General features: G+C 37.1%; 1 long non-coding RNA gene across 2 annotated transcripts; it reads left to right on the top strand.

The window, feature by feature from the left end:
* Window positions 1–8,469: 8,469 nt before the first annotated feature.
* LOC127266228 (uncharacterized) lies at window positions 8,470–12,558 on the top strand. Of its 2 annotated transcripts, XR_007842101.1 has the most exons (5): window positions 8,470–9,635; window positions 9,778–11,668; window positions 11,761–11,807; window positions 11,890–11,949; window positions 12,046–12,558. It is a non-coding gene; the product is annotated as an uncharacterized LOC127266228 (long non-coding RNA). The 2 variants fall into 2 exon arrangements; XR_007842100.1 differs by having other exon boundaries at window positions 8,470–11,668.
* Window positions 12,559–23,835: the final 11,277 nt, after the last annotated feature.

Raw genomic sequence — 23,835 nt, 5'->3', positions numbered from 1 at the left:
TAAATGTACAGTCGGACCTGTTTGCTCTTACCTCCAAATCGTGTAAAATTAGGATGTCAGACATGATGAATACCTGAGTTATTAGGCCGTGCGTCGGCCTCGAATTTTATTTCAAACCCCTTCATGGTTAGATTACATTTTTTCCTCATTCCAGCGTCCTTCGGCATCATGGACAGCGGGTATACATCGAGGGAAAAATAAACAGCCTCTACAAAATGCACCTCCATAGCTGGATCAGCCTTGGCCTCTACCGTCTTGACTTGGTCTCCATTCCAAAACATAATTTTTTGGTGCAATGTTGAAGGGACGCACTGGGTAGTGTGGATCCAATCCCTCCTGAGAATGGCTGAATAAGTTAGTTTTCCCTCGTTGATGACATAAGCCATTTGGTTCGTCGTTGTTTCAACCGTCACTTTCTCCACCAACACATCTGTTGCCGTATAAGCATTTCCGATGTAGTCGGTCGTTCGCATGGTTGTCCAGACGATATCATTTCTGTTTTCTTAATTTTTCCCAAAGTGGATAGAGTCATTACGTTGACGGAAGCTCCCCCATCTATCAGGACCTTGCTGATCATCCGCCCATCAAGATGCACTGTGAGGAATAAGGGTTTCAATTAGCGCGTATTTTTGTCCGCCAACTTCTGAAAAATTACTCGTTCTGGACTCTCTTTTGGAATGTTGGAATCTTGCTCTACCCAATATAATAGTCCAACTCCGTCCAACACCACATCCCTCTGAAGATAACCATCTTGAACCTGAGGGGCTTCGAATTCCCGAGGTAGCATCCCTATTATATTGACCTTGAGATCTTCTTCACAGTACGAAGCTCGTTCGAGGTCCTGGTCGGAGGCAATAATGTCCAAGCTAGCCTCCGTCGCTTCATCACAATCAAGGGCATCGATCATCGGCTCACCTTCCAGAATCTGGTCTTTCCCGAGTGTCACAGCAAAGTAAGGTTCATTAGGGTGTTTAACCCTTGCAAGAACTCTTTTTGGTCTCCATTCCCTTCGGGCTTGAAGCTGGTGACGAAGGTCCTTCCGACCAAGCTTCGGCCTTCCAGCAATAGCTCCTTCTGAGCCCTACGTCTGCTGCCCTCTAACCTGACCTTCGTGATCATCAGCCTACTGCCTCCCAACCTGATTCTCTCGGGAAAGGCGAGCGGCCAAGCGTTGTTGCTGCATCCTCCTTTTTTGAGTCCTAGTAGGAGGTTGCATCACCTGCTCCTTTCGGTTCCTTGTCCAGCTCTCGTCGTTTGGAGCCTTCCATGGATGACAAGTTTGATGGGGTGTGATTACCACCTGATCTACGGACTTTACTCGCCAAACCTCGCCTCCCTTTTCAAAGCTTACTTCCGCGATCGTATTCGTGGGGGAAAGTCTGTCCCACACCGAACTTTTTCTCGGAGGTTTGATCGACCTTCCAAGTCTTTCAAACACTGGTTTTTTAGGGGCTGTTCTCCTACCATCTGCTCCAAACCCCGAATTTGTCTTTTTGGACCTGGCTGGATGTACTCCGACAACGTTTATCGGCGTGGGGAACGGCTCTGTGTCTATTTTCATGTCAGATTTTTCGGCTAGCTTGAGGCGGCCTTCTTTGATGGCTTTTTGGACTGTATTTTGGAAGAAAATGCAGTTCCCGATCTGATGGTCATATACTCCATGCCACATACAAAATAATTTTCCATTCAGCTCCTCTTCGATTGGCATTTTGTGACCTTCTTTAAGGCGGAGCTAGTTATCTTTCAGCAAGTAGTCAAAAATCTGCTCCGTCTTCGCGATGTCGAACGAGTAAGATACTTTCATATTCACCTCATTCTGTCGAGGCGGCTTAAGAGCCGGGCATGTATATGGCTTCCCCTGCGAAATTTCAGCCAAGAAAGTCTCATCTTGCTCCTCGTCGACCTCGGCAACCCCTTCTTGGGCAAACATGCAATGATTACCACTCCGAAACTTTTGATTTCGGGCCATTTGAGCTTCTTTGAAGGGTTGCTCGGCCTTCACAGCTTTGGACATCGGCTGCCGAAAGTCGTGACATTCCTGAAGAGCCGGGCTGTCACGCAGCTGGTGCGTCATGTTATTTACCACATTCACCACATGGTCCTCTGGTACACGAACTTGGCATCTAGTTTCTGCGCTCCTTAATTTTTCCAAGAACTGCTCGATCGAATCCTTGCTTTTCCAATCGCCATATATCCTATGAATCACATTTTCGATTACCTGTGGATTTATGATAGGATGTGGCAGCGGCACCATCTCTGTCTGCCCCCCAGGCTGTTCGGAAGCTGCTTGAATGGACGGCGGATTGTGTAACGCCGGCTGCGGGAAGGCTTGTTGAATAGGTCCCCGTTGTGAGAAACGAGCTCGAGGGCCTTCCGTAGGTTCTCTAAAAATTGGAACCTGTTGCAATGGTGTATTTTCAGGGGCTGGTTGGGCAGAATATTCGTAGGTTTGTTCCAGCCCGGAACCAGCAGCAAATCGACCTTCCTCAGCAGCTCCTTGCCCCCCAGTGTATTGGGATGGTGTTAGGACTGATCCTTTTAGTTCCCAAGTCATTCCAGAAGGCTTTGGGACCAAGGAAAGTGTTGGTATCGCTATCGGCCCTGCCCCCCATGCATTAGAAGTCTCTTGTCCGGCCATTGGGTTTTTTCGAAGGCCTTGAGTGGTGACTATGGTGCTGAAAGTATTTCCAAAAATTAGCGGATTATTTTGCTTATATGGTACTGATGAGACTAACCCGAAGGTCGTCCCAAATCCGTCGGTTGAAGGTGGCCCAAAGAAAGCCTGCCCGGCCGACGTTCAAGATTCTCCGACCTTCTGGATAGTGATCGGAGGTCCTCCAGATCCGGCACTTCTACCGAACAGAGTAACATGGCCATACTTAAGTGCCTGGGATTTCGGATCTGCTGCGAAGCTGGTTGTAAGGTCCGCGGGGGCCAAATCTCTGGCTCGGTAGAATCGACCTTCCGGACCTTACTTTTTCGAGTTTTTTTCCTCCAGAAGCAGCGCAAACTCGTTGCAAATGGCGGATTTCAGAACGTCGCTAATGTATTTCGATAGTTCTTGGGCGGATCCGTGAAGGGACGACCGAATTTCCCCACGGATCTGCTCCTGCAGGACGCTGGCCGGATGGCTAATGTTCTGGTCCGACCTTCCAGCAGCAGCGAAAGCCTCATCGCGAGAGGCAGCTTCCTGCGCAGGGCGCGATGACGAATCGCCGACGATTCCTTTGTTTTTAAACATCTCTGCGGTCGTCGGCGGCATCAATTTTCTTCCGAAGTTGCATGTAGAAGTCGCGAGACGTCAGGGTCCCACTGGGCGTGCCAATTTGTTGTCGTAAAAAAATCGCCACCGACGGCTTAATCGGAAAAGCCTGTCGGAATTGATTTGTTCGAAGGGTTCCCCGGCCTCCTCAAGAAAGGATCCGGGCTATCTCGCGATATCCGAATAATTAACGAAAAAAAGGAAGATAAATAAACAAGAACGAAGCTAAAAATTAAATTGGAATTAATCGAAGAAAGCTGTAAAAATTCTAAAAATACTACGGAAATTAAATTGCAAAGAAAAAATTAATGTTGAAGAAGATGAGATGCCCTCTCACGGCGTCTTCTTTTTCCTTTTATTCCCTAAACCTTGTTCTGATAAGATTCTCATTCCTTATTCTTTTTCAACCTCCCCTAAATTCTTCTCACTTTCAAATTATGCTTTATCCGTTTCTCCTTTGACCAAGTATCTTACTGATTTGGGCCTTTTTATGGGCCGTGTTCTCCCTAAGTTAGGCTTCCAATATGGATTGGGTGTCTGGTTGAATTTTGGAGTGCACTTTTAACATAGTCTAAAGGCTAGGTATGTACAAGTTAACATATACATTGTCATACTTATAACAATAACTATAATTTTTTTTTTATTGTTGAAAGCAATGTCGATAAAATATAATTTTATAAAAAAATATTAATATGATCCATTTTTATATTTATATATAATTTTTTAGCCCAGTCTATATTATTATTATTATTATTATTATTATTATGTATTTGGCCCAAAAAAAAATATTGAAACATATTAATGTTAATGTATAGGACTACATAATATTCTAATCAATCAAAATTTTAAAAAATAAAAATTCTAAATCTTTTAAAATTAGTATTACGCATGATGGCTCATACACCCTTTAAATGTAAATATTAATATGATTACTAGAGCTAATCCGTGTTATACACGGATAGGATGTTAAAGTGTATTTTAATGTAATTTTAAATTAAAACTAATATTATCAAATCATTTTTAAACATCATTTTATTAAAAAATAATTAAATTGTTAAACAATCAAAATTTATTGGTATTACTGAAAAGTTTCAATATAAAATCAACATATATATATTATGTATATATATATATATATATTTTATGTAAATCAACTTATAATGTTGAATATATAAATTTTTCAATCAATATAAAATTTACTCAATTCTACTAAAATTATAAATGTTATTTTATTTTAGTATTTGATATTTGATATTGAATAGACAAAATAAATATATAATTATAAATTTCTATTTTATTTATTAATATTAGCAAAAAATAATCAATATAAAATTTATGTTAAAATTAATTTTGGTCCCAATATAACCAAAATTTATCAATTTTGGTTTAAATATAAAAAACTCATCAATTTTGGTCCCAATATAACCAAAATTTATCAATTTTGGTTCAAATATAAAAAAAATCATCAATTTTGTCCCAATATAAAAAAACTCATCAATTTAAGTCCCAATATAAACAATTTCAATCAATTTTTGGTCAAATTATAAACAATTTTAATCAATTTTGGTCTCACCTGTTGAGATATTTTAGATATTCAGTTTTAGATTTAGTAGATTTATATTTAGATTTGATCTTATTCATAGATTAGATTACCTAGATTTAAGTCTATCGAGTGTGTTTTGTATTGCCTATATATAGGCTCCTTATTTTGATGATCAATAACACAATCTCATTATTTTTCCCCAAAATTTTCAACATGGTATCAGAGCCTATTTTTCTCATGCCGTCGATATAGCCTATCAACCCGTGTTTCTCCGGGTACATTCAACCTGGATTGTACCCGAAGGTCTTTTGATTTTGAGAAGGTCTTGTGATTTTGAGATCATGTCTTTGCAAGTTGTCTTTTTACAAATTTGTCTCGTTTTATCTCCGATCTGCCATCTGTCGTTGCCTGTCTCTTGCCTGCATGCGATCTGCCATCTTTCGTTGCTTATTTGTTGCCGGAAATCTGTCTGTGATCTGCCATCTGTCCGCTGTTTGTCTGTTGCCTGCGTGCGATCTGATCTGTCCGATATTTGCGATTTGTCTGTTTTCGGCTCCGGTGGAGTCATGTCGTTTTCAGCTTCAGTGGAGGCATGTCGTTTTAGGCTCCGGTGGAGTCATCTCGTTTTTCGGCTCTGGCGGAGTCATCTTATTTTCGGCTCCGGTGGAGTCATCCCGTTTTCGACTCCGGTGGAGTCATGTCGTTTTCGACGGGTCCGGTGGAGTCATGTCGTTTTCGGCTCCAGTGGAGTCATCTCGTTTTCGGCTCCAGTGAAGTCCTGTCGTTTTCAGTTCCGGTGGAGTCATCTTGTTTTAGGCTCGTTATCGGCTCCGGTGGAGAGTCATCTCGTGTTCGACTTTGGTGGAGCATCTCGTTTTCGGCTCCGGTGGAGTCATATTGTTTTCGACTCCGGTGGAGTCATCATGTTTTTTGCTCCGGTGGAAAGTATCTCGTTTTCGACTCCGGTGGAGAGTCATCTCGTTTTTTGCTCCACCTTTGCTCCGGTGGGTGGAAAGTTGCTAATTTTATTTATGTTTTCTTTTTGCATTTATATTCAAATTTCTCATCAAACTCAAGTTGGTTTCTGTTATACCACTTGAGTTTGAGGGGAGATGTTGAGATATTTTAGATATTTAGTTTTAGATTTAGTAGATTTATATCTAAATTTGATCTTATTCATCGATTAGATTACTTAAATTTGAGTCGAGTCTGTTTTGTATTGCCTATATATAGACTCCTTATTTTGATGATCAATAATACAATCTCATTATTTTTCCCCAAAATTTCTAACACCACCGTTAAAAAACTAATGGAAATTGCTGACGTGGACATGACGGAGGTGACATGGCAGTTGACCTGGAAAGTACACGGCCATGTACAATTATACACGGTCATGTTGTTACATGACCATGTATATTTCAGTGTATAATTATACATGGCCATGTTGTTACACGGTCATGTATAATTCTACACGACCATGTTGTTACATGGTCATGTATATTTCAGTGTATAATTATACATGGTCATATTGTTACACGGCCATGTACAATTATACACAGCTATGTTGTTACATGACCATGTTATTACACGACCATGTATAATTCTACATGGCCGTGTACCTTTCTGTTTCGGTCTAAAATTTTAATTTTTTTTTATATGTTTTAATTTTTTTTTTTGAATTTAGAATAGTTGATATAGTTAAAATGGAAAAAAGAAATCAATAATAATCATAATATAATTATTATATATCAATTTTAGTTCAAATATAAGTATTTATCGAGTATGTTCTTTTGGAAGATTTTGTCTAAAATTCTACTATTTAACAAAAAAAATTCTCTTACAAACATCCAATTAATGTATTGAAATAATAAATTAATTTTTAATACTACTATAATATACAAAATTAAAAAATAGTTGTGTAATTGGATGTTTGTAAGAGAATTTTTTTTATGAATAATAAAATTTTAGACAAAACCTTTCAAAAGAATATATCTTATAAATTTTTATATTTGAATTAAAATTGATAAATTTTAATTATATTATAATTACTATTGATTTTGTCTATTTTAACTATATCAACTATTTTAAATTTAAAATAATTTTTTTAAAAAAATATAACAAAAGAAAAAAATTAAACTAAAATAAAAATGTACATGGCCGTGTATAATTATACACTGAAATATACATGGCCATGTAACAACATAGCCGTGTATAATTGTACATGGCCGTGTACTTTCCAGGTCAGCTGCCATGTCACCTCCGTCATGTCCACGTCAGCAATTTCCGTTAGTTTTTTAATGGTGGGACCAAAATTGATTAAAATTGTTTATAAATGGACCAAAATTGATTGAAATTGTTTATATTGGGACTAAAATTGATGAGTTTTTTTATATTGAGATCAAAATTGATAAATTTGGTTATATTGAGACCAAAATTGATGAATTTTTTATATTGAAACCAAAATTGACTTTTTCCCTAAAATTTTATTTTCTCCGTCCCAATAGAAATGTCTAGATTAATATAGATAAGAGAATTTAAAAAAATATAATTAGTAAATAATTAAAAATATATTAGTAAAAATAATTATTGTATAATACAAATAATAATTATAGATTAAAATTAAAATAGGCAAATAATTTAATTAAATTTAAAAACTATAAATTATAAAATTTAAAATATGTAATCATTTTCATAAAATAAAAGGGATAAATTATAAGAACGGACAAAAAATAAAAAAATAAACATTTTATATGAAAATGAAATATATTTTGTTATTACTGTTGTAATTATAAACATATAACTTTATTTATAAAATATATTTTTCCTATCCTACGTATGATATCACAATTTTCATTTTTGTCACTCTTATATTTTGTCACTTTTGTTTAGAAAAATTATATACTTTAATCACATTTTAAAATTTTAAATTTATAATTTTTTCAATTTTAAATTTACTAATTAGTTATTTTAATTTAACTCTATAATTATTTTTATTAATACATTTAATTATTATTTACTAACTACACTACTCTCAAAATTTTGTGTCTAGAGTCATTATGTGACTATATTTGATAGTGAGGGAGTCCAATATTAATTTATTGCCCCAATCAAAACTCATTCACTCATCTATCCTAAGCCGCCACGGGAACTAGTTTTAGGTTCTTCGCTTTCCCCTTCACCCCCTCTTTCATTCATTTCTTTCTTCTCATTTTCTTCTCTTTCCTTTTTCCATTCTTCTTCTTCTTCCCCTGTTTCTTTTATGTCTTCATTATCGGGTTATTTTTGTTTTTTTGAACTTTCGTTTCCGACTTTGCCTTCACTTCTCTCACAGGTTATGTTATCCTCATTTTCAATTGTAGTGTAAGTTACATTTCTCTTTTCCTTCTCTCTCTGCTCCAACTACGGCCTCAACTTCTTCTATCATTTAATCGATTTGATAGTGGGTTTGAAAATATCGAGATAATTGTATTTTTAGTCGTAGAATTTTGATAGTAAACGGTGTGGCAGTGCAATGGTGACTGTCATTGATCAAAGCATAAATATTAAAAAAAAATGGTAATGATTGTTTAAATTTTGGGATACCATCCAAATATGTTGGACGGTGAGGCGGCGGGCGTGGCGGTGGTCGGTGGAAATCGAAATAGATAAAGGTAAAGCACAAATATAAAAATAAAATAATAATATATATGTAATCCCTGCATTCAGCCCTTGGCGCCGCTATAGGATATAGACCTATCCTTCTCCCTCGCCTCAATTGAGCTGTAGTGTTAATGGCATCCTTCATACTTTCCAGTGCGCTGAGAATTTCTGTGCCGGAACCTCGTTCAACTCCACTTTCGCTGCTGGACTCATCATCTCTTTTCCTGATATCGATGAGTTTTATCCACCAAACATGATACTATTCGACATGACTGAGTCCAAAAGTACTTGAACGTGAAGAAGACTCAAAACATAAAAGTGGAGTGAGAGTTCATTGGCTACGGAGCCGCTCAACAGCAATGGAGCTTCAAACCTCGGAGCCAAAGACTGCTATCTTCACAGACCCGAAAGTAACATTTTTCATTGGATTGTGGTGCTTCCACAGGGCCGAAAGTAACAACCTCCATGGACTTTAGGACAGCAATTCATTGGACTATGACGCCTTCATCCCGGAACAATGTTTCCATAAGGTCAGAAAGTTTTGTCTCCATTGAATTGAAAACAACTATCTCCATTGGACTGCGATGCTTCCACAAAGCAAAGGAAGATTGCCACCACAAGATAGAAAGCAACAGCTTCCACAGATCATGGGATAACTACCTTCGTTGGCCCTGGGTTAATAATTTCATACTTAACATTAGTGGAGGGCCTATGCACTTTCATATTCTATTCAAAAAGCTCATGGAACAAGCAAACAAGAAGAAAACCGAAGATTCCATTTAACTCGAGGCTGTTGGGGATACATCCCCATAGACCGGCTAGAGTACGATGGAAACAAGTCGGAGTAAGCGGTAGATTTGGTCCAGAGGCAATGGAAGAATTTCAAAGCAAGTGGAACCCAGTCCAGGGGCAATGGAAGCGGTTGAGAACTTATCGAAGGAGGTTACCAGGTGGTTAGGAGCTAATGGAAGGAGATTACCAAGGAACTGATGGAAGGAGGTTATCAGACAGTTGGAGGTAGTGGAAGGAGGTTACCAGGAAGTTGGAGGTAGTAGTGAGAGGTTACCAGACGGTTGACAGTGGTGGAGGAATAATTGGAGCTGCCCTTTTTAGTGGGAAGAGGCGGTTATTCTATTTTAGGATTAAAATTAGGAAAAAACGCATCACACAGAGGCACAAGAAGATGAACTCGTATTTTTCTCTATTTTCTTTTCATATTTTAGTTTCATTTTATGCATTTTAATTCGAATTACATGTTTTCTATTCGTTTTTCAGTAGATTTATCCGAGTTTTAGTAGATGTTAGTTTAAATCCATCGAAATCGATCGTTTAGGCTCGAAGCCGTGCAGGCTCCACCGAAGAAGCCGCCCAAAATCCAACGACGGACAGGCTCTTTGGAGTACTTCCGAAACCCACACCGACAAATCGACGAACGGTCTTGGAACCTCCGAATTTTAGGATCCAACGATTGGCACGCCTAGCGGGACCAAAGTCGGATTTTTCGAAGAGTGATGTCGAGGTTGACATGGGGTTCATTTGTACCGCCTGAAGAAAGCTACGGAATTGTTGTAAAACATCCAATGCTTCAGGCCTTAGGGCCGGGGCAGGCAAGATTAGGTTGGAACCAACAGGGTTGGAACCACCAGGCTGCGGAAGGTTGGAACCAACAACCTGCAGGAAGCTGGAAGCAACAGCCTGCGGATGGCTGGAGCCAACAGCCTGTGCAAGGCTGGCAACAGCCTGCGGAGCACTGAAACCAGCAGCCTACAGAGGTTGGAACCAACATCCTGCGGATGGCTGGAGCCAACAGCCTGTGAAAGGCTAGCGACAGCCTACGGAGCGCTGGAGCCAACAGGCTGCGGAGGGCTGGAACCCCTTGGCCATTGGAGTTTTGAAGAGCAGTGTTGAGCCTCCACGAGGGGCAAGCAAATTTCTAGCATTTGGCATGATCCCACCAGGACAATTAAGCGGACATCCTATGTGGAATGCGCCAACGCCACTATGGGGATGTAACGGTCCGAACGTGGCTAATCTCCAATGGAAAAGGATCATCGAAACACAAGGGCAAGGAGGGCAGACCGCAGAGATGTAGCCGCCAACCTTCCATCAGCAGGCAGCTGTAGTGCAGCCGCTGACATCAAATCAACGAGAGGCCAAGCCTCTCATGGACGTTAATGTCATCGCAGATTGCATAAGGAGGACACTTTCAAAAACAAGGCTTGAAAAGAAGCCTAGTGCTACTTTGATTGCGGAAAATTCACCTCCATACGAAAAAGAAGCTGCAGGGGCAGAGACTCCAGATGTTGTGGAGACTCCAGTCGAAAAGGAGTCTGCGGAGGCAGAGGTTCTAAAAGCCATGGAAGTGCCAGAACTTGTGGAGGCAGAGATTCCAGAGGCTGTGGAGGCTCTAATTGAAAAGGAGTCTGCGAAGGCAGAGGTTCCAGAAGCCATGGAAACTCCAAAGGCTGTGGAAGCTCCAGTTGAAAATGAGTCTACGGAGGCAGAAGTTTCAGAAGCCATGGATGCTCTTGAGCTTATGGAGGCAGAGACTTCAAAGGCTGTGGAGGCTCCAGTTGAACAGGAGTTTGCGGAGGCAGAGGTTCCAGAAGCCATGGAAGCTCCCTACCAATAATTGATATGTTTGAGTGGATATGACGAAGGTTGATGGTTCGACTTAAAAAAAAAAGGCGGGGATCGAGAAATTCGAGGGAATTGTGTGCCCTAACATCATGAAAAAGGTGGAGCTGGTGCGGAAGGGTAGCCGAAATTGTTTTCCATCATGGGGCGGCGATGACAAGTACGAAGTTATGCACTTCATGCATAATCAAGTTGTCAAGCTGAACCAGCATATGTGCACCTGCAGCATGTTCCAAATTAGCGGATATCCTTGTTTCCATAGAGTGGCCGCGATCGAGTACCAGAGATTTGCGGTGGAAAATTTCATAGATGGATGCTTCAAAAAGGAAACGTAAATGGCAGTATACACCCATGCGATAGACCCCGTCCTTGGAATACATGAGTACGAAGAATCCATGCTTGGGGAGGTGGCACCTCCTGTCGTGAAGGTTCGCACTGGGCGTCCGAAAAAAGCTGGTCAATGTGACGGTAATGATGAGCGGCGGGATGGTAAAGCATCTTGATATGGATTGATGACTGCCTATTCCAAATGCCATCGACAAGGGCACAACAAAAGAAGTTGCAAAAATGATCCGCCGCTCTCTAAGGTGGTTCTTGAACTTATGAAGTGCTCTTTATTTTTTCTGTTTTATTGTATTGGTTCTTACCCTAAAGTGTGTTCTTGTGAACACAACGACAGCTCCCACGAATCGGGCGAGAGATCTTTGTTCCCAACCCGAACCACAGGTAAGCAGCCACCTCAGTTTGTTGTCACTTCTAAAATGTGTCAACACTATTTTCCAACTAATGCTGCTCTTTAAATGGATAGAACACGTCAAGGAAAGATCCCATCAATCGGCCGGACGGACACTGCTCCTAGTCCGAATAGGTAACCATTTCAATTCTTAGGCTACTCAGATATTCCTGGGATATATTTATCTGCCAAAAAAAAATTAATTTCACTGCTACTTGGATGACATGGTAGGTTGCCTCTAACGTACAGGCGTCACCGGACTGTGTACCAGCAACGCCGTTGTCTCAGGTGCAATCTCAGGGTCCATCGGGGATGACAGACGGAAGTGGAGGGAGTCGACGTGCATCGTGGTCATCACTGCTCCGGAGTGTTCGGTTTTCACTCAAGCCAGGGTGTCGGGGGGCTTCAGGTGGTGCATCTTCCCGAGGTCGTTAATAAGATTCTATCGATGTCTGTTTTGGATGCGTGCACAGGTACCCAGAGTAGTTTATTATCATATGTGTTTGTTAGTATAGAACCAATTAGCCTTGGACACAGTTATGCATATTAGCCCCGGAATTTTGTGAATCGGATCGAGGATATTATGTGGGTTGTTGTACTTTATGTAGATTATAGTTTGGATATTTTGTTTCGTGCCTAAGTTGTTGGAAGTATTGTAAAATTGCAGTGTTTGTTAGGAAATTAATATTATGCCATGTATGTTGAAGTGTTTGTTTAGGTCGTATTGTTGTGGCTTGTGCGGTTAAAGGCTTAATGTTATGGCTTGTTAATGAAGATTTAATATTATGGCATTTTGTTATGGCTAAGTGATTGGTACAAATATTGCAACATGTAAAAATAAAGAACGAGACGGTATGCTATCTACACGCACCATTACGGTGTATTGTATTACAAATTAGAAAAACACATTACAACTACTGCCACAACTTTATCACCCCTGTTGTTACTACGACGCCGGTACGTTACACCCACCTACAGCTACAATGAAATCTACCCTGCTACTACGACAATAGACGAACCAATACCATAATGAGTCGAAGACATACCAACTTCTTAAAAAAAGACATTCGGTATGCTAATCACCATAACAACAACCATGAGAAGCTTGACATACATCAATCTTGTTCCGAAGGCTTTTCTTTCAGAATGTAGTTCTTCCACAACCACCTTCAGTTTAGACATTTCATCCGCAACCCCCTTTGTTTCTTTGAGTAGCTCCCCGTCAAATGCAGTAGATTGAACCTCTAAGTCATTCACATAATCCTCATCATTGCTCCACTCTCCGACAAGAGTGCTCACAGGATCAGGCCAATGGAAAAAATCACAGGCTCCAACTCGGCAATTTCAAAATAATTTTCCTTGGGTTTCCTTCATTGGACCGACGACACGGATTGCCGCAAAAGTCCCACACTTGCATCGTGGGCATCGATACCTTAAGTCAAGATCTCCCCGGCCCTTAGACTTTGATTTTGAGTTGCTAAATGATATCACTGGAAAATTATTGTAAAACTCTCAAACACAAAAGATTATATGCTTGCAAGTAAATTCATATATGAGCCATACGGACTCACTCCCTATTGTTACAAATTACTAGAAAAATTATAAATTATAGAATCACGATTTCGGCCCTAGATAAAAAAAAAAAAACAAAACAAAATTCACTTATAGCCAAACAGACAGATGTAAAAAGTTACGGTTTAATAAATTGCAGGGTTTCAAGTAATTCCAAATAAAAAACGATTCAAAATTGCTAGTAACACCAAATAATAAATTAGAAACAAATTACCAGAATTCATTTCCCCCAACAAACACCCGTTTTCTGCAAAAAATCAAGAGACCCAAACCCGACAACGATAACACAGAACTTGTATTCAATAAACATTCTAACCAAAATTGCAGTCTCCTGACAGAAAATGCATTGCTATAACACAATCTAAAAGCGATGGGCAAAATCGTACTGAAACCAAAAAAACACCCAAAAACAGAACCGCCGGCGCACCTAAAAAACACTAAAAAAAACACATAAATTCAACTATTGTTACATACGGGCGGACCTGAAGTTTTTGGAAACGAACCACCGGCAAGAGCATGGTGGAGGCCGCTGCAGTAGGTGATGAAAATCGACGAGCAATCTTTGAAGGAAGAAGAAGCAGTACGAATGAGAGAAAGATGAATAATAGAAGGGCGTATTTAAATTAATAAACCCAAGGGATATTTTTGTAACTTCACTCTCATATATGACTTTCTGGAGCAAACATCGCACTTTGGGCGCGTGACAGACACTTGACGTTAAGTCCTAACATAGAGGGTGTTTCCTGCAACGTTTTATAAACCACGAGTAAGTTTTTTGGAGTTTTAGGACTACAGAGGTTTTTTAGCAGATTCGGTAAACCACGTGAGATTTTTTTGCTATTTTGTCTTTTTATTATTAGTTATTGAAAATTATGAAAATTTTAACATATTTAATTTTGCTGTTTTTTTAAAAGAAATTAAAGAAAATAAATGTATTTTTATTAAAAAAATATGACTAATTTTTCATTAGAAATAGTGTATAATATAAAAGAACAAATTATTTTGTATATATTTTTTTCATTAAACTAATAGGACTTGCATGTTTGTTTAGTGAATTGTATGACGAGATATTTTTTTTTTTATTGTGAGGTATAAGGAATATGGTAAGTAACATAAAAATAATAAATATGTGTAATATATTAATTTTTTTGAAGAAATATAATTTTTGAAACTGTTGGAGAACACATTTAATTATTTTTTATTAAAATTTAATTATTTTTTATTAAAGTTATAATTTTAAATAAATTTATTTTAATATAGTCATTTAATATAAAAATATATATAAATAAATAATAATATCTTTATTTTAACACACTTAAAAATTTGACAAATAAAATAATTGACATATAAAAAATAATAATATTAATTACTGTAAGCTTATAAAACTAAATTAAGTCATATAAAAAAATTAATAAATATTGTAATAAAAAATATATTAATATGTGTGAAATGAATATTTAATTATTAAGAGAAATAATAAAAATAAAAAAAACTATAAAAAATAAGTTGTTTAGGTTTAAAAATTTATTTGAAAATGTTAATTTATCAAACATTTAAATTAGTTTTTAAATCGGTTAAATAACTAAAAACTTTTTAAAAAGTTTAAAGTTATTTGAAAAATTATTTTCAAACACTTATATTCATTAAATTTTATTTTTAATATCAAGTAATTTAAATATTATTAATTTTTTATAACTGATACACATAATACTTCCTCCATCCTAGAAGAATAGTCTTACTGAGTTCGATACAAAATTTAAAAAATATTGATATTATATTTGTAGTTGGTAAAAAAATGTGTACAAAAACATTTTTTCCGTTGCGAGTATATTTATGTCAAATGTAGTAAAATTTATATAATAATAATGAAAAAGTAATGAAAGTTTAATGTAATATGTTTATTTATAGAAATGAAATTATTAATTTAAGACAAATGAAAATGGAAAAATATGAATTATTTTAAAACGGAAGGAATAAAATTTAGATGCTTTAAATATAGATAGTAATATATATGTGCGTGATTTTTACAATTTTTAATTACGACAACATTTGATTAAATAATTTTTACAAATTTTAATTATAACAAAATTTCATTAAAATTGATTTTAAATTATAAACCTTTATTTGCGTGTGAAAAAAATAATATTATTTTAAGTGAAATTGAAATATATATATCTATATTGAATCAGATGTATATATAATAAAAATAAATCTATTCCAATATTGATAAAAACTAATGAATAAGTAAAAATATAATAAAAAATAATTATTATATGTTCAAGTAAGAATAATAATACTCTCTCCGTCCGGAAAAATTAGTTCATTTGGGTTCGGCATGCTGATTAAAAAAAAATGAATATTTTATTGAAAAAATAGAAAAAGTAAAAAGATAGTTTGAGGTATTTTTAGAAATTTGATTAGCAATTAATGAGAATGAAGAAAAATAATGAAAAGAGAATGTAATAAAGTTAAACAACAACAATAATACTATGTAAAAATAGTCTCGATTCATCACGTATTACACATCCTCTCTTGGAGATCTAGACATCGACGACGAGCAAGTCGCGTCCAACAGGATGGTCGAATTCTGGTAAGAAAAACAACTAATTTTTGGTCAATTTTCTCTTCTTCATCTCTTTGTTTATCAATTTTAAGTTTGATTATGTCTTCGATGGCTGAATATCTTGTGTTCGTCCTCCAACAATTTGTAGTTGAGATTTGAAGAAGAGGTCCAACTAAGATATTTTTACATTAAACCTTTTTCTCCAGGCATGTTGTAAATGTAGATTTGTAAAAATTGGAATGGTATCCCATTAGGATTAGAATTCTTCTGAATGAGAGCGACTGTTACTCCAATTTTGAGTTGTTATTCGAGTGTTTTTCTAGATTTGTTTGTTTACAAAATTTACAATTAAGGTTGTTGGTTCATGTAACGAATCAATTTTTGTAGGTAGTTTAGATTCAATTGTGGTTGTATTTATCCCATGCCATTTGAAAACTGTTGATGTATTTTTTCAACAAACAGAAAGTAAAATCCGAAAATAGGAAATTATTCTCGAACTTGATATATTTAGCATCTGAAATTAGAAATCTCTAAACACTGTACAGTACAGAAAATTAACTGGAAATTAAAATGCTGAAAATTTAAATGATGATCCCCGAATCACTGACTTTGTCGTCGTTTGAAGTTGATTGAAGATGCCTTGTCAGTTGCAAATTTTAATCCTTAAATGCTCTTCAGAAACGGTACTGGAAACCGTCGTCTGAACGGTTACAACGCCTCTTTTTCAATTGTCTGCTAACCCTTCCCCTGCTGACACGTGCCCTCAGCCGACCGAATTATCATTCTCACTCACTTTCAACAGTATCCAACTCTTTGGACTGATCGCAGACCTTCCGCCCTTTTGGCCCGAACGCAACTCTTCCGACCTGTTGGTCCGACCGCAAATCTTCCGCCCTTTTTGGACCGACTGCAGTCCTTACATCTTATTGGCCCGACTGCAAACCTTCCGCCTTTTTGGACCGACCACAGACCTTACGGTTTGTTGGTCCGACTGCAAATCTTCCGCCGTTTTGGACCGACCGTAGACCTTACGCCTTGTTGGTCCGACTGCAAACCTCCCGACTTGCAGACCACCCGACTTGTTTGGTCCAGCCGTGAACCTCCCGACTTACAAACCATCCGACTTGTTGGTCCAGCCGCAAACCTCCCGACTTACAGACCATCCGACTTGCTGGTCCAGCCGTAAACCTCCCGACTTGCAGACCACCCGATTTGTGGACCTTCCGACCTGCGAACTTTTCGACCTGCGGACCTTCTGACCTACGGACCTTCCGACCAGCGGACCTTCCGACCCGCTATTTCCTTAGAAATACATCTACTTTACCTGAGTTCCTCGCAATGCCCCTCGACCAGTTCGATCATCTCAATTGTTAGGCCCATTTTTTCTTTTTACCTTGAGTTTTTTAACCTAATTCTAAATTTCATACGTAACAAGAACATTTGCAAAATGCGGGTGCTTTATACTGGGCTTTTATTTTACATTACTTATGGATGTTTTATAGGAAACAAATTGCGAATTAACTCTATTAGCCAACTAACTGTTTTTTATCTTGATATTTTTCTTTTATTTTTTGTCTTAACGCGGTGCACTGCGGGTCATTTAAAAATGTAGTTTTCTATTGAGTTACTTTGGAAAATTGTATCAAATAGGTGTGCATCCATATGCTATGTATGATGTTTATAGAAACTCTTTGTACTAAACTACATTTTCTAAAAATAGATGGGTTAAGAGAATCAATATTTGCTTCTCTGAACTTTTTTTTATACTAATCAACTCAAAATTCAGCAAGGATTTGTTTAATTGTTGCATTATTATTATTTTTTTTCCCTCTCTGTGATGCTTCTTAGGTGAAATAATGGTGGATATTTTGAATAGAGAAAAAGTATTACATGTGATGGTTTTAGAAGAAATTTAGAAGATTAAATAGTAAAAACCAGGTAAAAAACACTTAAGTAAACTAAACTTTGTATATGTCTACATTTCTGAGTACCGAATACATGGGGTTGACAACCCAAACGAAATTAATATAGGTCTAATATATTAGAGGAAACATGATAAATTTACTTGTTTCTTGCAATCTTTTTTGTTTTTTTATTGTCAACAATAAGTTTATTGTTCATTTTGTGGGTTCCTTATTGTTTATACTTATCATCATTTGTGTTAAGTATATTGATTGGCTTTCTCTATACCTATTGAGTTGAGAAATTATTTATCGGAGTATGTTGTCCATTTGCTAGATTATTTTGGGCTAGGTTAAGCCATGATTGTAAATGATTTTAGATATTTTTGAACATGAAATATTATGTGTTATAAAAAAACACCGTAATGTAAGTGCAGTTAAGTAGATGATTTTGGTGTTTTGGTTTGCAAAAGAGAAAACTGTGCCGATGAAAAAGAAAATAGTCCACGGTTCTTTTACAAAAATTTGGTATCATTAATTAGTATGGGAAATTTGTGTTTAGCATTGGGTTTTTCCTAAATGGAAAAAGCTTTGACAACGATTTCATATCGTAATGCACTTTTATATGTCTTAAGGTTGTGCTATTCTTAGTTCATGTCCATGTTAATCTTATTTCGTACGTATTTATTTTTGTAAAGTTTACATTTTTACAGCTTCAATGGCGCCAATATGTCCTTGTGGTAGAGAGGGTGTCGTTAAGATATCAAAAATCGAAAAAAATCCAAAAAGAAGGTATTTCAAGTATGAACATTGTGACAATTGGTTAGCTTGGGTAGACGTTGAGGCTCGAAGCCCAAACCGTACTTTTCATACGAATAATGAAAGATATTCTTATACTGGCGAGGGTAGTGCAACCTCAGCACACCCATGTATAAATAATGAAATTCGGTGTTCATGTTCGTGCAATATGAAGAAACATTGAATTAAGGAAATCTACATGCTATATTACATGATGGTATTGAATAATGTAATATGTATGGTAATTCTTGTGTGTTTGTTGTTAAGGTGACAAGACTAGCGTCTTGAAAGAACGATTTGTGTTGTAGAAAAGTACTATAGTGCGTAGTTTGTGATTCCCTATGCTTACTTTTGGATAATACTCTCGTAGTTGTGTATGTAAGCAAAAAACCTACTAGTTTTGTATGTAATCTAGACTCTTCTTGTTGTGTTCATATTGATGTTATTATTTTTGTGAAGTTATTGAAGCTACTATCATTATTGTTGTTGTTAGTGCATTTGTTTTCACTTCATTTCACATGGGTGTATGACTGCTGATTCGGTTTGGTGTTTCATTAGTTATGTTTACCAAGGAGACAATTTTCTAATAAGGTAATCTATTGATTTTAATACATTTTTTGGGACCTAGAGGATGTTGTAATAAGTTGTATTTATTTATTTTTTTATGTATTGATAAATTACTATATAATTATGCCCTGCAGTGACTACAAAATAGTCTAGCAGAAAGTTTCAAATTCTCTAGTCGCCTCATTGATGGGTTCAAATGATGCATTTGTGGATCCTAATAACAGTAATCATCATGTAAGAATGTTAGTTTATTTATTATTTGTAATCACTCCATTTTTTTATTTTTTGTTAATTTTGATCAAGATAAAAAGAAAGAGCAATCTTGAAGAATGAAATTGCTCGAGAGAATGAAGGCAAATATTCACACATTTATACAATTAGTAATATATATGATGTACGCTGCCAAATTCTCCCTGCAAAAGGTCCTTTTTTGGTTGTTCAATTTGTTATCATTATGAACGTTAAAATCTTTTTTGCAGGACTATTCTTTTTTCCCATGAATTGCTTGTTCTATTTCAAGCCTATCAAATGCTACCCGTGAAGTTGTTGGGAGATTCTTCGAGCAGACACATCAACAAGGAATTAAAATGATTGAAGCATAGAATACTTTTTTTTCTTTTATAGAGATATGGTACTGCAATGTTAGATATAATGTCCTAAAAAGTTTGCACGTGGTCCCCAAAATTGATGTAAATATCAACCTTACAGTATATTATATATAACATGTGATCGATATGTAATTAACATAGAAAACCAAAGGTTGTATAGAGATAGGTGTCTCTTTGTCGATTATTGCTTGTAAGGGTAAGAACAAGTGTAAGTTTAGATATATGCTTCGGTTAATAAAATGCTACTAAGTTTTTTTTTTTTTTTTGCTCATTTTCTTATTGTTTTGATATTGAGTGTGTAACTTTCAAACGTTTGCTTCGATTTGAAAATTGTTGTTCAGTTGAATATTTTTGGTTGCCTCATTAATGGAGAGCAAGGATGACGAATTTAATCTTTGCAATGACGAGGCTTACTTTTGGTCTGTCAATAGGCGTGAAGAGAGAGAGAGGCGCACGAGGCGGCAATGGTTACTTCAACAAGATCAAATGAACATTCAATGATTGCGAGATTCACTCCCTCATATATCTCAATATGAAATCACAACAATAACGGCATGAAGGAACTATATTTACTGAGATAAGAAAGGGAGACATGTGGACCTCTGGATAGACTACTTGCGCGATACACCTCGTTACCCAGAATCCTACTTCAGACGGTGTTTTTGCATACGTCGATGCATTTTCGACAGAATTATATCGGATGTGTGTAATAATAATTCCTACTTCACACAACATAGTGATTGTACAAGTAGGATGGGTCTTTCACCCCTCCAATAGGCTATGACGACATTACACATTCTTGTTTATGGCTTGAGTTTTGACAATGTTGACGATATGATAAAAATAGGTGCGTCAATGACGAAAAAGAAAACCATAGAGCTTTGCAATACAATGTGTTAATGGTAAAAGAAAAATTCGAAAATATATTTCGAACTTCAGTGAAGAGTATCTGAGATCAAGGATCCCTAAACAGGTAGTACATAATATTGCTAAAGAAAGGAAAAAAATGAAAGCTAAAAAGGATAACTGAAAAACTTAAAATGATAATCCCCAATGAGAATTTCTCTGAAATTGATGTCGATTGAAGATGTCCATCCTTTCTCACTGGACTACTTATATATGTATCAAGCTAAACCGTCAAGAACCATTTTCATGTCGGTTACCTTTGAACCACCAAAAAAACTGCTTTTACGTTGGTAACCATAAAAAACTGCTTCCACATCGGTTACCTTTGAACCACCCAAGAAACCGCTTTCACGTCGGTTACCTTTGAACCTTCCAAAAACTTCTTCAGCATTGGTAACCGTCAAAAACTGTTTCTTCGTCGGTTACCTTTGAACCGCCCAAAAAACCGCTTCCACATCGGTTACCTTTGACCCGTAAAACAACTGCTTATACGTCGGTCACCTTTGAATCGTCCAAAAAATTCTGCTAAGATATCAACGACAACTTGTCCTTTGATAGCCTTTAATAACTTGTATGTTAATGAAAATGAAGCTAACTTGGTTGCCTATCTCATTAATCTCCCCTGCATAGTTGGTATCTGCAAAATCAACTTCATCAAATCTACCTTCGAAATGACCTCAACCTTCGTAGGGAGTAAATAATACTCCAATTTAGTACAGGCGAACACCAATGAGTAACACATCTTCTCGGGCATGGTATAATTCAACTCAGGCCCGGCCATAGTCTTACTCAAGTAATAAATCGCCTTCTCTTTTTCATCTTCCCAATCCCATGCCAACAAACAACTCACCACCTCATGAGTATTTGATAAATATAACCTGAGAGGTCGGTCCCCCTCTGGAGGCATCAGGACGGGTGGTTCAGCAAAAGCCGTCTTGATGGCTTCCAAGGCTTTTTGGTGTTCAGTTCCCAACCAATTTCAGGGGTCTTTGCCCGTAGTAATTTTGCAATAGGCTTCATTTTCCTTGCAGCATTAGTAATAAATCTCCTTAAATAATTTACCTTGCCTAGTAAACTTTGAACCTCTTTGACCGACCTAAGGGGCTGTATTTCTAAAAATGTCTTAGTCTTGTTTGCATCAATCTGAATGCCTTTTTCATGTACTAGAAAACCCAAGAATTTTCCCGCTGGCACTTCGAAACCGCATTTGGTCGGGTTCATCTTAAAGTTATATCTCTCCATTCACTGAAAAGCTGCCTTTAAATCTTTCAAATGACTTTCGAAATCAGCCGACTTAATGATCACGTTGTCAATATAGACTTCCATATAGTCACCAATGAGATCATGGAAAATAGCATTCATCGCCCGTTGGTATGTTGGCCCTACATTTTTCAATCCAAAAGGCATGATCGTCCACTCGTATATCCCTACCCTGGGCATCTAAAGACTGTTTTGGAGATGGCCTTTTTTGCCAAAAAAATTGATTACAACCAGCATATATGTCAGTCATAGTAAGAATCCGATATCCTGCGGCCGAGTCTATCAACATATCCGCTACAGGCATGACGTATTCATCCTTAGGAGTCGCTAAATTGAGATCACGAAAATCGATGCAGATCTAAATCTTTCCATTTTTCTTAGTCACTGGTAGAATATTTGCCAACCATTCAGTATATTAACACAACCGAATAAATCCTACCTTTAAAAGCTTCGCAATCTCTTCTTTGATTTGAGGCATCAATTCGGGACTAATTCATCGAGGTTTGTACTCTGCTTTGATAGGTAACCTATGCTCCACCAAACTTCTCCCTAAACCAGGCATTTCTGAATAATCTCATGCCAAGAAATTTACATTACTTCGAATCAAATCGACCATTCGACCCTGTTGTTGTTTTGACAACAAACCACTTACTCTGACCATCCTTGGAATCAGATCGGTTCCTACATTATAATCGATCAGGGGGTCCTGAGTTGTAAATGATGGTTCTTTCTTCTTGAACAAATCTGGCCAATGAAACTGTTCAACATCTACTGTTATAACACTTGCGTTATGGGAAGAGAAAGTTATTGGTGGAGGATGGTCCGTTGTTGGATCCAAATTTGTTATCTTTGCCTATTCGGGTTTCTCAAAACAATCATTGGCTAGGCTAGCCCAAATGGGCTTCTCCCAGGTTAGCTTCTCTTGTTGCCAGCGAAGTCCTGACATCCTAATCTCACTAGGGGCTGTACCACTTGGAATGGTGCTATCCACGAACAACGGCCCTACGAGGTTTGCCTGAAAGCGCGACGGAGACATTTCTGGAGGTGAAGGTGCGGAGTGAAGTGAAACTCTCGACATGGCTTGATCGAACATGTTCTATATCAAGTTTTGTTGTTCGTGCAACATTATCTGCATGGTTGTTGTTTTCTTATTGTTTCATTTGTTGAACATGATTTAACCATTCAGATGGTATTTGGGAGACGATCCGCGTAGTAGGGATTGATGGTGGTGTTGCCGTGGTGGCCCTGATAGTTGTGCTGAAGCTTTGAGATTGAGAATCTTCCATGAAGTTCCTTTCTATGACTCGACCAGATCGAAGTTGTATGAAATTCTTGTGAGACGTAGGATCAGCAATTTTGCCTTTACTCCCACTATGGTCACCAATTTGTTGATGGTAAAATTTCAACAATAAAAAGTAAAATTCAAAAATATATTTCAAACTTGATTGAAGAGTGTCTAAGATCACGGATCCTTAGACAGGTAGTACATAATATTGCTAAAGAAAAGAAAAAAAGGAAAGCTGAAAATGATAACTGGAAAACTAAAAATGATGATCCCCAATGAGAATTTCTCTTAAATTGATGTTGATTGAAGATTCCCATCCTTTTTCACTTGGAATGCTTATATACGTATCAAACTAAACCGTCCAGAACCACTTTCATGTCAGTTACCTTTGAACCGCCCAAAAACCACTTTTACGTCGGTAACTTTCAAAAATTGCTTCCACGTCAGTTACCTTTGAACCACCCAAGAAATATCTTCCACTTCGGTTACCTTTGAATCATAAAAAAATTACTTCCACCTCGGTAACCGTAAAAAACTGCTTCCACGTGGGTTACCTTTGAA

This window comes from Andrographis paniculata, unplaced genomic scaffold, assembly GCF_009805555.1.
Source record: "Andrographis paniculata isolate CXL003 unplaced genomic scaffold, ASM980555v1 Contig75END, whole genome shotgun sequence".
Lineage (NCBI taxonomy): Eukaryota > Viridiplantae > Streptophyta > Magnoliopsida > Lamiales > Acanthaceae > Andrographis > Andrographis paniculata.
Note: the sequence above shows the minus strand (reverse complement) of the source record. Positions and strands in the feature narration are given on the sequence as shown.